General features: G+C 46.0%; 1 long non-coding RNA gene across 1 annotated transcript; it reads left to right on the top strand.

The window, feature by feature from the left end:
• The first annotated feature begins 1,768 nt into the window (after window positions 1–1,768).
• On the top strand, window positions 1,769–9,895 carry LOC125755815 (uncharacterized). Its single transcript, XR_007413164.1, has 3 exons — window positions 1,769–1,945; window positions 3,046–3,168; window positions 9,006–9,895. It is a non-coding gene; the product is annotated as an uncharacterized LOC125755815 (long non-coding RNA).
• The last annotated feature ends 5,731 nt before the right edge of the window (window positions 9,896–15,626 follow it).

Raw genomic sequence — 15,626 nt, forward strand, 5'->3', positions numbered from 1 at the left:
GCTTAAGTCATGACCCCGGGGTCCTGGGATCCACTCCCGCATTGGGCTCCCCACAGGGAGCCTGCTTCTCCCTCGGCCTGTCTCTGGGTATTTCATCAATAAATAAAATCTTTTTTTAAAAAATGAAAAAAAAAAGTCTAGATACAGATACAAATTTGAATAATGTGTAATGTGGTTTATGTGATATCGCAAACATTTCCTCAGCTTCCATTTACAACCGAGGCAGATACTAATACAAATTCACGTGTAGCACCAGAATCACAAATAGGAACATGAAATATGAAGAAATTGTACACTCAGAGCCTACTAGAAAATGACACTTCTTTGTGCTCAAATCTATTGCATTCAGGCTGAGAGGAAAGACCTGACAAGTTAATTAATTTGTCTTTTCTCTTACCTAAGTTCTTCTCTGCTCAAGGTCTCTGCTCTCTGAGATAGCACCTGGCAAGGGTTCTGTTAAGCTTTTGTTAAACCTTTCTATGCAGGTGCATGTTTTCTCCCATCTACATAGAGTAAGATGTGAAACATCCACCTGGGGCCTGAATGTTGTTAGTCATGAGCATAGAGCTTTAGGGTTAGATCTTGCTGTGCCAATGCTGATGATCTAAAAGGAAACATGCAGGTCCCCTGGGTGGCTCAGTGGGTGAACATCTTCCTTTGGCTCAGGTCGTGATCTTGGGGTCCTGGGATTGAGTCCCCCATCAGGATCACTGAGGGAAGCCTGCTTCTCCCTTTGCCTATGTCTCTGCCTCTCTCTCTGTGTCTCTCATGATTAAATAAATAAAACCTTAAAAAATAAATAAATAAAGGAAATATGCCTCCCTGATAGTCAGCCCTGTGAGAAAGAAATCTCAGTGAGCTGAAATCTAGCTGTGCCCACCTTCTCTGCTCTCTCTCAGTCCCCAAGCATCAGGCCACACAGCACTGTAAGTAACCCTTGGAGTGGCAGACTGCTGGGCTTTGGAGCCAAACTGAAGCTTCTGGCCAAGTGGGTTTACGTTAACTGTACGTATAGATGAAGTGTCTGACTACATCATCGTATGTTCTATTGTGATCATGCCTGAGCACTTACATGGAATTTACCTGCTATTTTATTACTTTCCTTCAGCTTCTCTTATATTTAGGGCATTATGTTGATTTTTAAAAATTACCATCATTCTGAATGGATAAACAAAGGGTAGTACACTCATATAATGGAATGCTACTCAGCAATAAAAAGGAATGAACCATCAGTACACCCACCAACATGGATACATTTGCAAAATAATGCTGAAAGAAGCCAGAGCAAAAAGAAAGAAGTATATACTGCATGGTTCCATTTATAAGAAACTCCAGAAAATGTAAACTAATCTAGAATGACAGAAAGCAGATTACTAGTTGCTTGGGATTGGGGGAAGCAGGACAGGACAGAGGAATGAGTTATTGAGTGGCATAAGGAAACTTTTGGTAGTGAGGAGATGTTCACTATCTTGATCAGGATGGTGGATTCATGGGTACATACATGTCAATAATTAACAAATCGTACACTATAAACATGTCATTTACCTGGATACCAATTACATGCCAATACCTGAATAAGGTATATTATAGTTACACGCAATATAATTTTATGAAAAGGGAGTTGTGAGTCTGCCATGGTTGAGAACCCCAGCGACAGGCCAATTGGGATGGGGGCGGGGAGGCTCCCATCGTTGTCCTCAGGCCAACTCCCGGTGCAATCTATCCAGTGGCCACTAGAGGCCAGCAGCGACCCACATACAGGATGTGTGGGTTGCTGGTCACCAATATTTTTAATTCCCTCCTCTGTGTTCTGCAGGTGAAGAGGTGGACCTTATCATCTCCACCATATAGTAGAGCTGATATTTGGGCTGTCGTCTCCTTGGGTCCTGATTCCACCTTGTTGGTCCCTCAAGCCAGGACAACTGTGCTACCATATCTTGTGAAAGTGCGTCCAGTCTCCAGTGGGGCAGCTAAGCTAGCCATAGCTCCAGGCCAGTTAGCTGCAGGGCTGACACTGAGTAGCTGGAGATGGCACCAATGTCTTGTAATTCTCAAGATGCCTTTGGAAGACCTCCCGGGCCTGGAGTAGCCTCTGTATGGGCTTTCCACTTTCCCTGGAACCCCACCATTGTAAAACAAGACAAGATGCCATTAGCCAACCAAGCTAAAGAACAAAGCACTGGAAAGATTTTTACAAGGGAAAGTGTAATTGTGTAAAGAAGGTGTAATGGGGGCAGCCCTGGTGGCGCAGCGGTTTAGCGCTGCCTGTGGCCCGGGGTATGATCCTGGAGATCCGGGATCGAGTCCCACATCGGGCTTTCTGCATGGAGCCTGCCTCTCCCTCTGCCTGTGTCTCTGCCTCTCTCTCACTCTCTCTGAATGAATAAATAAATAAATCTTAAAAAAAAAAGAAGGTGAAATGGGGGCGGGGAAGAGATGGTGGAACACCCAGGGAATGCTACAATGGAGGCTTCCCTGTAAGAACTATTGCTAACACATGCCGAGCCCTCCCAGTGTGTGAGGCATGACGTCAACCATTGTATGCATTGTATGCAGTGAGCCATTTTGTCCTCACACCACTCTTGTGAAATTAGTTGCTGAGATGTTAAGTAACTGGCCCAAGATCACAGAACTAGTGGGAGGTAGAGCAAGGATTTGAATCCAGGTTTGATACCAACATAATGGGTTTAGTTGTTACTCTATCCATGCTCATTTTAACACCATGGTCTTTCTTTCTCTTTGGGGCCAGGGTGTTATTTAGTTCCTGTGTTAAACTGGTTGGTGTTGGTAGCAGGTGGTTGTTATTTTAGTTGTACCTCCTGAAGATAAAGCTCTTGATGCTTCAAGAGAATTTTAAGCCTCTCTGAGGGTCCAGGAGGGAAATCTTCCCTCCTTATTTGCTGAGCACTTACACTGTGTAAGATTCCATGTTAAAACTGGTACTTTCACAGTGATGGTACTTGAAGGGCAGGTGGGCAGAGGCCAGCAACAAGGAATCGAGGGGCAGGTGACCTGTAGCCATGCAGTGTTCATTTGTGCCCACAGGAGTGCGTCATAGGCAGCAGTCCCACACCTCAACTGGAGTCCTGAGCAGATAACCAGATCAAGATACAGGTCAAGAGAACTCCCCAGGATGCCCAGTTATGAGAACAAGGCCAAAGCAGCCTGGTGAGCAGATACTCATGCCCATGGTTTTTGGGTAATTGAAGTCTTCCAGAGGTTTCTCTCCTGGAGAAAACACCCCACCTTGGATCATGCAGCTTGATTCTCCAAGCAAGGTGCCTCAAGGAGGTGGTCTCTTCTGTTCTAGGTTCTGCAGGGGTCATCAGCTCTGGGCTTCTGCCCATCCTGCTGCTTCTATGCTTCTATGGCCACACAGTGGGGTGGATACAGGTACCAAGTAAAGGCTACACATGTGAAGACAAAGCAAAAGGAGGCCAAAGCTAAACATTGGGTCCATTTGCTTCATTTCATAGATGGGGAAACTGAGGTCTGGGGAGGTGAAAGGACTCAAGTGAGCTAATGGTCAAGCTGGGGGTAAGACACCCAGCAGTCTTTCCTCCCCCACTCCCCAGCCATATTTTATTTATTTTTTTTAAATTTTTATTCATTTATGATAGTCACAGAGAGAGAGAGAGAGAGAGGCAGAGACACAGGCAGAGGGAGAAGCAGGCTCCATGCACCGGGAGCCCGATGTGGGACTCGATCCCGGGTCTCCAGGATCGCGCCCTGGGCCAAAGGCAGGCGCCAAACTGCTGCGCCACCCAGGGATCCCCAGCCATATTTTATAATAGCTCCCTGCTGCTGGGTGCTTCTCTGCACTTTGTCAATTATTATTCACACATTATCTCTCTATTTCTTAAAACAATAATCCTTTAATATTGTAACATATTCAGTATCCAAATTTCCAAAGATGTCATGTCAAAAAGCATTTTCAACAGTTTGATTTATCAAGATGGAAATAAGAATGCACTCAGTTGTGGTTGGTTGATGTCTCTTCAATCTCTCTTAATCCATAGGTTCTCTTTCATCCTTCTCTCTTTCCTTGTGATGTATCATTGAAGAAGGCATGTCATGTATACCATAGATTGTCCAGAGTCCAGGCTTTGATTATTGCAAATCCATGATGTAGTTAAACATATTGCTCTGTTTTCTGTATTTCCTGTATTTGAGCCTAGAAGTTTGATCAGATTAAGATTGGGGGGGGGGTAATACTACTTCATACTAGGTGTTGTGTTCTCCCACAGAAAGGACCTAATGTCTAGTTAGCTTCCTTCTTATGACATTAGCAGCTCTTGATGCTCAATGCCTACAGCCAGTAATTCCCTGGGGGTTAAACATGGTGGCATCCCATCATTTCTTCTTCATTTATTAGCTGGATTACTTCTATAAAGAGAAACTTCCCTCATTTACTCTCAGTTCCCCAAGGGATTATCTCGTAAATTCTGTGAGAATTCTGGGTACATGTGATTATCTCCACTTCCGTGTGAGCAAACTGAGGTCAGTGGAGTTAAGAGAACTGTCACCAGAACTGTCCAGCTGAGCCCCGTGCAACTCACGAAATCATAATAAATAAACAGGAGTTGTTTTATGGCCCCAAGTCAGGCAGAGCCCATGAGTAGCTAGCAAGGTTGAAGAGCTCCCGGGCCCTTTACTCCCTCCATAAGGAGACAGATTTGCAGAGTCATAAACATCACCCAATTCAGCCTTTTCATGCTCAGATGGGGGAGCTGAGGGCTGGAGATGGTAATGACTCATGCAGGCTTGCACAGGTAGCCAAGGTAATGGGCATATTGTTAAAGGAAACCTCTGAAAATTCTTGTGATGAGTTCCAGTGTCTTTGATGGCTGTGTCTGATGCTCTCATTCTACAGCCCACTTGTACCCGCAGCACCAGGCCTGCCTCTCAACCTCATCTTACTGTTGTGTCCCCAGGAAGCATCTGTTGAATGGATAAATGAAGGTACCCTTGTCTTTATATCTCAGGAACTGGTTGCTCCTGAACCTGTCCACAGGGGAAGGTATTATAGGCACTGGCCCTGCTATAGATGCCCAGAGAGCAGCCAGTCAGGCACAGGGCAGGAGCCAAGGGTAAGGGGATGAGAGGGAAGCAGGGCTCACTCCAGGAAAGCAACTGGAGTAATAGGCTGTCTTTCACCTTGGCAAGAGGGAAGTCCAGCAACGCAAAATCCTGTGGGCGGCATGGATGGGGTGCACCAGCAGGTGGCCGGGTGCAACCACGGAGATGAGGTAGGGGGCAGAACTCCAGTCTGTAGGAGGAGCAAGCCAGGACCCTCATCCTCACACTAGGCGGGGACTCGGGCCAAAGGTCAAGTCAGAAGTCCTGAATGGTGTCAGTTAGGATTCAGTTGGGTTGATAGGAATGGAGAACCCCAAATGTCGTTGGCTCAAATAGCGTAGAAGCTCATTTCTCCCTCATGTTAAATGCCCTGAGGGAGTCAGTTCACAGCCAACAGGATGTTCCATGGAGCAAAGATGACAAAGGGCTCACCCATCATGTTGCTCTTTTACCCTAAAGCATGACTTTTGTTCCATAGCACAATCTGGCTTCTGGAACTCATTCTTTTCATGCCTTATCCCAAGCAGCAGGAAAGAACAGTGGGAAAAGAAGAGCACTTTCCTTTTTAGGGCAATTCCCGGAATTGTGCAGACTACTTCACTTACATTCTATAGGCCAAAACTGAGGCACCTGATGACACCTAGATGCAAATGACAATGGGAAATATAGTTGTCATCTCACACCTCCAGGGGCCCAGCAAAAAACTGGAGAGTCTGTGAGTGAAGACCAGAGAAGACGTGTCCAGTGACTTGGATTATGATACAAGGCCAAAGTGAGCAGAGGATGCAGAGCTTAGGCCCAGACGCTGGACCATAGCTGCTCACATTCCTGTTGTCCTAGGTCCTGGGACTGAGGCAGCATGAGGTCGTATGAGTCTAGCTGTGGCGAGTAGGGAGCTATAGAGCCTAGCCATAGGGCCTGACTGTTGATGAGTACTGCCGCTGCAGCAACAGTGGGCATTCTGTAGCTAAGCATGGCACCAGCCCACGAAGAAGCATCAGCAGTAAGAAAGCAGGTGTGCTTGTTGCCAAGGACAGGAGCACCCTCAAAGGCCAACAACTACTTGATGCCATGAAAAGCATCCTCAAGATTGAGGAGTCCAGGGCCACAGACGGCCTTTTCCCAGGGGACAGTGAAGTAGCTGATGACAACTGCTTTTTTTATTTCCTTAATTAAAAATTTTTTACTATAGAGTAACACATAGAAAAGCACACAAATCATAAATGTACAATGCGACAATTTTCACAGAAGTGAACACACCCAAGTATCCAGCACCCAGATCAAAAAGTAGAACATTACCACAACCCCAGAAGGCCTTAAGTATCCCCTTCCAGTCACTATCTTCTCCCCCCTGCTCCTAACTCCACCCTTTCTCCCCCCGCACTGCTAGCATTTAGAAAAACTTTCCAGGCGATTCCATAGTTAATGCTGAGAATCAGTGCTTTTTTTTTTTTTTTTTTAAGATTTTATTAGGGGCAGCCTGGGTGGCTCAGCAGTTTAGCGCCGCCTTCAGCCCAGGGCATGATCCTGGAGACCCAGGATCGAGTCCCACATGGGGCTCCCTGCGTGGAGCCTGCTTCTCCCTCTGCCTGTGTCTCTGCCTATGTCTCTCTCTCTCTCTCTCTTTCTCTCTCTCTGTCTCTCATGAATAAATCTTTAAAAAAAAAAAGATTTTATTGCTTGTGTTCTCTCCCTCTCAAATAAATAAAATCTTTAAAAAAAAATAATGGTTATCAAACTTGGCTGCATATTAGAATCACATAGGAGAATGTCTGCCTTTTGAAGTAGAAGGTGGGACAGAGATAGCTAAGCAGGCAGTATGGTGCAGGGGAGAAACTTGAGAGCCAGAGTGGGCTGCCACTTACCAACTGTGTGACCTTGAATGAGTTCCTTCACCTCTCTGAGCCTCACCTATGAAATGGGAATCCTATCACAGGCCCTGCGGAGTTGAGACTAAGAGAGAGAGAGAGAGAGAGAGAGAGATAGGCTGTAAGCACAGGCCCAGGTAGGGTCAATATATGGCAGCCACGACTGTCATTTTTAAAGGTGAGCAACCCCAGGAAGACCAAAAGCCCTTCTTTATGCAGATGGGACCCAATCTGGGGATAGTGGACACAGGTTATATTGAGAAGACAGACAGCAGGTAGTGTTGATGAGAAGCCAGGGCCTTTCTGGGGAGCACAGGAAAATTCTAGGGGCAGCAGAGGTTCCAAGCCAGACCTGGGAAGTGGTGGGTGGGCCGGCACAGCTGCAACAGCACCAGGGAGCAGCAGTTGTGGATACCCTGGACAGGCTCAGTTTGGGCAAAGCCGATCCTTTTCCTTCAGCAAGAACAAGGAAGCTGACTGCTGCAGGCTCTGACTCTGTGAGCTGCCTATGCAGAAAGAAGCAAACTTTTTTAAAAAAAGATTTTATTTATTTATTCAACAGAGAAAGAGAGCACACGCAGGGGGAGTGGGAGAGGGAAAAACAGGCTCCCCACAGAACAGGGAGCTTGACACAGGGCTCAATCCCAGGAATCTAGGATCATGACCTGAGCCAAAGGCAGATGCTTAACCAACTGAGCCACCCACCCAGGCACCTGAGAAAGAAGCCGACTTGGTTGAGCACACACCTTGCGCCAGAAATTGTACATTCATGCCTTTGATTCTGTGATGTGGGCACACTCGCCCCATTTAACATTTGAGGGGCTTAACCCCTGCTGCCTAACTCACAGAGCCCTGGTGTCTCCATGAGCCTGGGACCTGCCTCTCTGCCGGGCTGAAATGACAGTACCCTGAGGGTGTGCTGTGTACACACGTGACCCAGGAACACCTCCCTTCATCAGGTGCTCATCTCTGTATTTTTTTTCCAAAACAAGAAGGATATTTTTAAGCTATCTATTTTCATACTTGTTACAAGGTATAATGTTCATTGTAAAACATACAGAAAATACAGGTAACCAAAAAGAAAAAAAATTAAAGTGCTTCATAGCCACATGGTACAGAGATGAGCCCGGTCAGTGTTTCGGCATCCATTGTTCATATATGTGAGTCTGTGTATGAGTTCCGGTAGAAAGGACCAAAAAGGGATCATATGGTACACTGTTAGGTAATGTGCTCTTTTTCCCTTAACAATATATAGTGGCCATATTTCTACGTCAGAGAATATCCCTCTACAGCAGCAGCTCCGTATTAGAACCCCCTGGGAAAGCTTAACAAATATTAATGTCTGTGCTCCACCCAGACATGGATTCATTTGGTCAGGGATGGGGTTGGACTAGGGAGGGACTTCTAGACTCCCTAGGTGGTTCCAATGTGTAGCCAAGTTTGAGAGCTGCAGCGTCATTTTTCAACAGAGGCTTTGCGTTCTATTTGCTGAAGGGATGCACTATAATTTGACCAATCCCTTTTGCTTAAACATTTAGATTGGTTCCAATTTTTCATCATTAAGAACCAGAGTTAGCAAGTGTTTCCTGTAAAGAGCCAGATAATACATGTTCTGATTTTTGGGGGGCCTGAGGTGTGTGTTGCAATGATTTAATTCTGCCGTTGGAGTGCAAAAGTAGCCATCATGCATAAAGGAATTTATTTGTTTGTTTTAAATAAAACTTTATTACAAAAACAGGTGGTGGCTAAATGTAGCCCAAGGGCCATAGTTGGCTGACTCCTTTATAAATAAAGCTGCAGTGAGTTTCCTTAAAGCTAAACTTTCTAGTATTGAAATGATCATTTTCTCAGGACAGTGATTTTATACTGTTTATTTTTAGAAGTTGGACCCTTTTTCAAATGAAACTTTAAGTAGAACTCATGTTAACAACAGGTCAGAGAAGGATTGTTGTTAGCTAAATATATTTTACAAATGCAAATGTACGTTGCATATTTAGAAAGTCAGTTCGGGATTGTAGATGATGGTAACGATTTTTTTTTTTTTTTTTTTCTGATCAGCCTCAGCACCTGTCGCATTCAAATCAAAGTTTTGCAGAACCAACATAACATCTCTACGGAACCCTAGTGTTCCACAACGGACACAATTTGAAAACCACTGCAATAAGATAAATTCCTGGTGTAAGTGACCAAAAGTCAGCTGGAGGAAGCTTAAGTCATAAAAAGGGATTTAATGGCCTATATTACCAAACTGTGGGAGAGCTCAGGGTCCTACTTACTGGGACTTTCTCTTAAACCTGTTAAGCAGTGGTTCCCTCTTCCCCTCTGCCAGCCCCGGGCAACCATCAATCTACATTCTGACTCTATGGACTTATCTATTCCAGATATTTCGTGTAAATGGAATTGCACAATACGTGATCTTTTGTGTCTGGCTTCTTACACTTGGACGTAACATTTTCAAGGTTCATCCATGTTGTAACAGGTACCAGTACTTCATTCCTTTGTTTGAGCAAGATCCCACTGTATGGAGAGATCACACTTGGCTTGCCCATTCATCTGTTGATGGATATTTGGGCTGTTTCCACCTTGTGGCTATTGTGAACGGTGCTGCTATGAACATGTGTGAACATGCATTTGTACCAGTTTTCCATCCTTCTGGGAATATGCCTGTGAGCGGAGTTGCTCATCATTACCATTTGCCTGGTCAGTTGCAGTCCTCCAAACTGGCCTCCACATGGTTGTGAGGGTCATCCTTTTCCTTTTCAAAAGCACTATTTTCCTTCCTATAAATGAACATGCTTCTTTTAAAGCTATACATGTTCATAGTCAAAATTTTGAAAAATACATAAAAGAGTGAGTATGAGTGTGTGTGCGTGTGTGTGTGCGTGTAATACAGGGGATTATAACTGACATCTATGAATTTAATAAAGTCTCTAGCATTCTGGTGCCCACCCAGTCTTTCGCCTCCTCTCCTGACCATCGTCTGTACTACCACCCATCCCTGGGGCTCTGCCACCATGGCCCGGTGTTCCTGTGGGCTTCTGAGCCATAGCAGATGCTGTTTCTCTATGGGTTGCCTTTCCCTGCCTAAATTCTCCGACTCAGATCTCCCTGTCACTGCTCCCCCAGCATGTCATACTTACTTGAAAGGAGCCGAGAACAGTGTGCCCAGAACCGTGAGAAAGGGAGGCTGATCCATGTGGGATGCTGTTGGGTTCTTCTGCTTGACTCTAAAGTGACACTGATCCTTACTTCTCCCCAATCTGCCTCTGAAATATGCCCCACAGCATCTGAGCCTAGCAGGGAACCTCAGACTCCCCCAAGCCTTGTCTTTAGGGGTTGGCATCTTGCTTCGTTCCCCTGTTGTGACAACTGGCAGTGAGGCTGGTGCACAAATGGACAATCCAGAAGGATCTTTCTCTTCCTTTTTCCTTCCTCTGGGCTTGTTCTTTCAACTCGGGAAGCCAGATGCTTTGGAGTTTAATTACATGCTGCAGTTGGAAGCTCAGAATGTCAGAGCTGGAAAGGAAGAACCTTATTATAAATAATAGCTACCAGCATTTATTGAACATTTACTCAGTGCCAGGCCCGTTTCCAGGCATTACCCCATTCAGCCTTCCCGACAATTTCAGCGGCAGGTGCTGTCATCATCCCTGTTTTACAGGGAAGGAAACAGACATTAGGGAGATCACAGGGCATTTCCCAAGCTGTGCTGAGTGGTACGTAGTGCAAAAAAATATTACTTTGTTTTAGTTAAATGCTGCATCCTGCATCCTCCCTGGGAAATTCATAATGCACATCAACATATTAATGGCCCTGAGAAGTCCTGTATTGATCAGACCTCTTTAGGTCAATGTCACCTCTGTTGAGTAGTTTGCAGAATGCAAGTATTAACATGCTTCTTATTTTATGGATGGGGTCATGGAGGCCCAGGCAGGGCTTTCAGTGCAGACCAGGCACAGATCTTGGGCTCCATGTTCTCTGAACCCCACAGGAAATGTAGAGCAGAGGAAGGCAGACTATGGCCCATCTGACCCACACCTGTTTTTGTAAGTATAGTTCTATTGAAGATGATTTGATCCAGGTCCCTTGATTTATAAATGAGCCAACTGAGGACCAGGGAGGATGGCTGACTTGCTCATGGTCACACAATTAGGAGCAGAGGCAGAAATAGACCCAAGATCTCCAGAATCCAGGTATTCTCCAAAATACAAAACAGACAGGTGGTGGGAGGTGAGGGGCAGGAGGCGGGGTGTGAAGCTACACGATCCCTGTGATACCTGTCTCTCTTATCTTCTGCAAGGTACATACACAGGCACGGCTCCCTTTCTACACTACACAGATCCCTCCTAGGGGTCTCCCCCTCCTGCTCTTTGGGTAAAGCTCCCATGGCCTGAACTGCCTGCACCCCCCTCTGCCACGACCACCTGCTCTCTACTTCGTGGGGGTGGGGGGAGGCAAAGGCTGAACTGGGTAATAGCATTTATTTTAATTCTGTGAGAGATGCAGTAAAACAGTATTAACGTCCCCTCTGCCTGTGTGAAACATGAGATCATTTGGACAGGAACCTGGCAGAAGGCAACCTTTGCCCGCTCCGGGGAGAGTTTGCCAAACAAATGAATAATAAATAAATAAATAAATAAATAAATAAATAAATAAAGTCCAAAGGTTCTTCGACTTCCCTGAAGTATGTTATGCAATGGTCATCTATTTACATTTTTCACCTGTGTGTGTGTGTGTGTGTGTGTGTGTGTGTGTGTGAGAGAGAGAGAGAGAGAGAGAGAAAGTAGTTTGAAGATGCAGATAAAATCATTCTTATCATTAAAATGGCTCATGCATAGGGCACTTTTTACTCTTGTTTGAAATGTGAATGATTTAAAATATCTGTAGATTTAAATATTTTAGTTCAGAAAGGTCCATCTAGTAAGTGGTACTAATTAAGGAGGTTTTATTAATCCCTGAATCTAGGGGAGGGAGGCATCTAACTGACCCTGGGTGGCCACAGCATGCCAGAAAGCTAGAGGTTCATCTAGAAACAGCTGCTGGAGACAGCAGGGCATAAACAGTGGCCTCAGGGTGGAGGTTCTTCCTGGGACAGCCAGACTGCCCAGATGGCCTTTCCAGAGCTGGGAGATGCAGACTTGTCACTGAGGTGGAGGGTAAAAATAGTCCTGTGTGGGTGGCAGCTGGGCCCAGAGGCACCGGCTTCCTTGTCTCTAGAGTAGAGAAGGCAGCCCAGTTGACAGATAACTTCTTAGGCTCCTCAGGCCTTCCCCCAGCTCTGGGGGCTGGGGACGGGGTGTCCTTCCTTAACAATGAAGCTCATCCACAAACCCCTATCCACACGCCAGGTGCTGGAAAGAGCTGGGGTCGGGTTTTAAGGTAGCAAAGGGCTTATATCCCGGCTGTGTCCAGCAGTGTGTCCTCCGGCAAAACCTCTCTCCTTCCTGGGCCTCCATTTTCTCATCTGTCAAATGGGGCTAATGATTTCTCTCTCTGTAAGGTGGCTGTGAAGCTTAAATAACAAAGACAGCGAGCACATTTTACACTGCCACCTCTCTTATATGACCCTCTCCCTCCTACCAGTTGCTCACTATCCAGCACATTCTTTAAGAGTGGCTCTGAGGCAAGCCAGCTGCCATGTCAGCCCCATAGAAAGGTCTACATATACTGGAACTGAGGCCTCGAGACAACAGCCACGTCAGTCATCTTGGCAGCTCGGTAGCCAGTCCTCTACCCCCAGGCAAGCTCCCTGGCCACCACCCTGGCTGCAACCTCATGACATACTCTGAGCTGGAAGGTCCCAGCTAAGCTGCTTCCAGCTTCCTGACCTTCCGAAAGCCGTGTGAAGTCATAAATGTTTGCTACATTTGGGGATAAGCTGTGACGCAGCAGTAATAACTAAGACGCTTACCTTTCAGGGTTGTTACACGAATTAAGAGTTGATGCACATCAAAGAGCAACCAGACTTACTGAGACCAGTGGCTCCAGAAAGGGCAGAAGGGAGTAGCCAGGGAAGGAGCATGAGTTAGGAAGCCTCTGTCCAGGTCCGGAAGGCAGGCGAGGGGTCTGAGAGACCCAATATGCCAACAGACAATGGCCTCGCCGTCTATCAAAATAGAACTCTGATCCACTCCCTGCCACAACAGCCAGCGGGGCGAAGCCCTCTCTGCTGCAGGTAGCCCAGGCAGTCAGCCCAAACACAGCCAAAGCTGGGCCACTAGCTGACAGCCTCCCTAATTTTGCCCCCACATCTGATGTACGACAAACTGGAAAAAGTCCGATAGGCTCCCCTAACCAATCACATAGGGACCCTCCTTCTAGTTAGCCCACCTACAGCTTCCCCATGCTGCGAGCCTCTGATCTAAGCCTGAAGCCTTCCCTTTGTCCCACTATAAAGCTTTCCCATTCTTCTGCCGGCCTTCAATTCTCTGCCGAACTCAAGTGGTGGTGGCTGACTCCCTTGGAGTAGCAGCCTCGGGAAACACAGCCTTTGCATCTTCTCATTTGGGTGGTCTTTATTTCCACAAGCCTATGTTCTTTCTCTGCCTTCCCTACCCCCGGGGTCAAAGACATCTTCGTCTTCCCCCAGGCAGCCACAGAAACCAGCTCAGGGATGACGGATGAAGAATGTAGCTTTAGAACAGGACAGATCCCAGCTCAAATTCTGGCTCTGATGCCTAACTAGCTGTGTGATCTTAAGTGAGCCAATTAACTACTCTGAGCCTCTGTTTTTTCATGTCAAAAGGACAATCCAATGGAACCCAAGGGCTGGGGTAAGAATTCAGTGAGGTGATAACATATTTAATGCCCTGAGCATATAGTAGGTACTTCATAAATGGAAGGCCAGCCATCCTTCTCCTCCCAGCCTCCTGCTGGACAGGCAGGTCTCTGTTCCCCATGGTTCCTCCTCTCACTCCTGCTTTCTGTGCAGCAGGCAGCCTAACCTCAGGTGCATGGAGTCAATCAAGAGCATAGTCTCCACGTCCAGGGTATGTCAAAGCTCAGGGGTTGGTCTTGGGAGAACGATGGACAAAGGACATAACCAAGCATTTCTCTAAAGAAATCCAACTGGTCAAAAGCAGAGGACAAAATATCTGGCCAGAAACCTGTTGTCTCCCTGTTTCATCCTGGCTCTAAGTGCCCTTGTGCCAGACAGCTTTCCCCGAACTGGGGAGGGTGAGCCAGGTCTTCTTCCCCCAATCTCTCCTGTGTGTCTGTGTGTGTCTAGTTTCTTTGTCTCTAAAATGAGAAATGTAATAGCTTCCCAGGAGACACATGCACAAGCACATGCACACACGTGAATCAGTTCTAATGGTGGAGCGGTGGCTTTGAAATGCTCTATGCTGGGGGCATCCAGAGTCCCCTCACTCCCACTTGCCAAGCCCTTTCCATCCCTGGGTCTCTCCCTCCATCACCACCAGCAGAATCCAAGCTCCCAGCAGCATTTTCTGCCTGGATTATGGAAAAAACTCCTAACTGCTTTCGCTCTTTCGTCAGAGCTCAAAGAATGCAAATTACACAAAGATGAGAAACCATCCCACATCCCATAAACTCAGGCAAAGATTTTTAAAATAATGCCAATAAACAGAATCAAGGGCAATGCCTTCCTTCCCCACAGGGCTGGAACGTAAACTGGTATATTTCTAATACATTTTTTAAAAGATTTACATATATATATATGTGTGTGTATATATATATTATTATTATTAATTAATTAATTTATTTATTTTAGAGAGAGAGAGCACACACGTGCATGGGGGTGGGGGCAGAAGGGACAGAGGGAGGGGGAAGAAAATCCTCAAGCAGACTCTGCTGAGTAGGAAGCCCAAAGCAGAGCTGGATCCCAGGACCTTGAGATCATGACCTGAGCCAAAATCAAGAGTCCCATGCTCAACGGACTGAGCCATCCAGGTGCCCTCTAAACTGGCATATTTCTGCAGAGCAATTTGGTAGGATGTAACCTTTTGATTATGCAGGTCCATTTTTTCAAAATGTAAAGAAAAAAATTTGACTATGGAAAAATCTGCACAGACTTCGTTACAAGCTCTTTATGGTAATATTGCTTCCCATGCAAAAAGTGAGGAGACAACGAAAATATCCAAAAATAAACACCTTCCTTAAATATATTGTAGTAGTCTCTATCTTGAAACACCATTCCTTCACTTAAACTGGTATTACAGATGAGTAGTTCTCAAAGCATGACCTGGAGAAGCTGCAGCAAGAGTATCACCTGGGAATTTGTTAGAAATGCACGTCCTGGGGCCCCCATCCCCAATCTGCCGCTTCAGAAACTCTGATCTGGGTCCACCTGGGTTGTTGAGAGCCTGCCTTTGGCTCAGGTCCTGACTCTGAGGCCCTGGGATCGAGTCCCACATCCGGCTTCTCGCAGCAAGCCTCTGCCTATGTCTGCCTCTCTCTGTGTGTCTGTCATGAAAAGATAAAAATCTTTAAAAAAAGAAAAGAAAAAGAAACTCTAAAACTCAGCCATCTGGGTTTTAACAAGTCCTCCAGGATACTCAGAACCACTGTTGTAGATGAATATTTATCACTAAGAAAAGATACATAAATGACAAAAGGTTGCAAAACAACAAGTACAAAGCAGTAGGTATGAACAGTGCATCTCTATTTGAATATACGTATGTATTGAGACACACAAAGAAAAAAGCCTAGATTTTTTTT

This window comes from Canis lupus, chromosome 9 (assembly GCF_003254725.2).
Source record: "Canis lupus dingo isolate Sandy chromosome 9, ASM325472v2, whole genome shotgun sequence".
Taxonomy (NCBI): domain Eukaryota; kingdom Metazoa; phylum Chordata; class Mammalia; order Carnivora; family Canidae; genus Canis; species Canis lupus.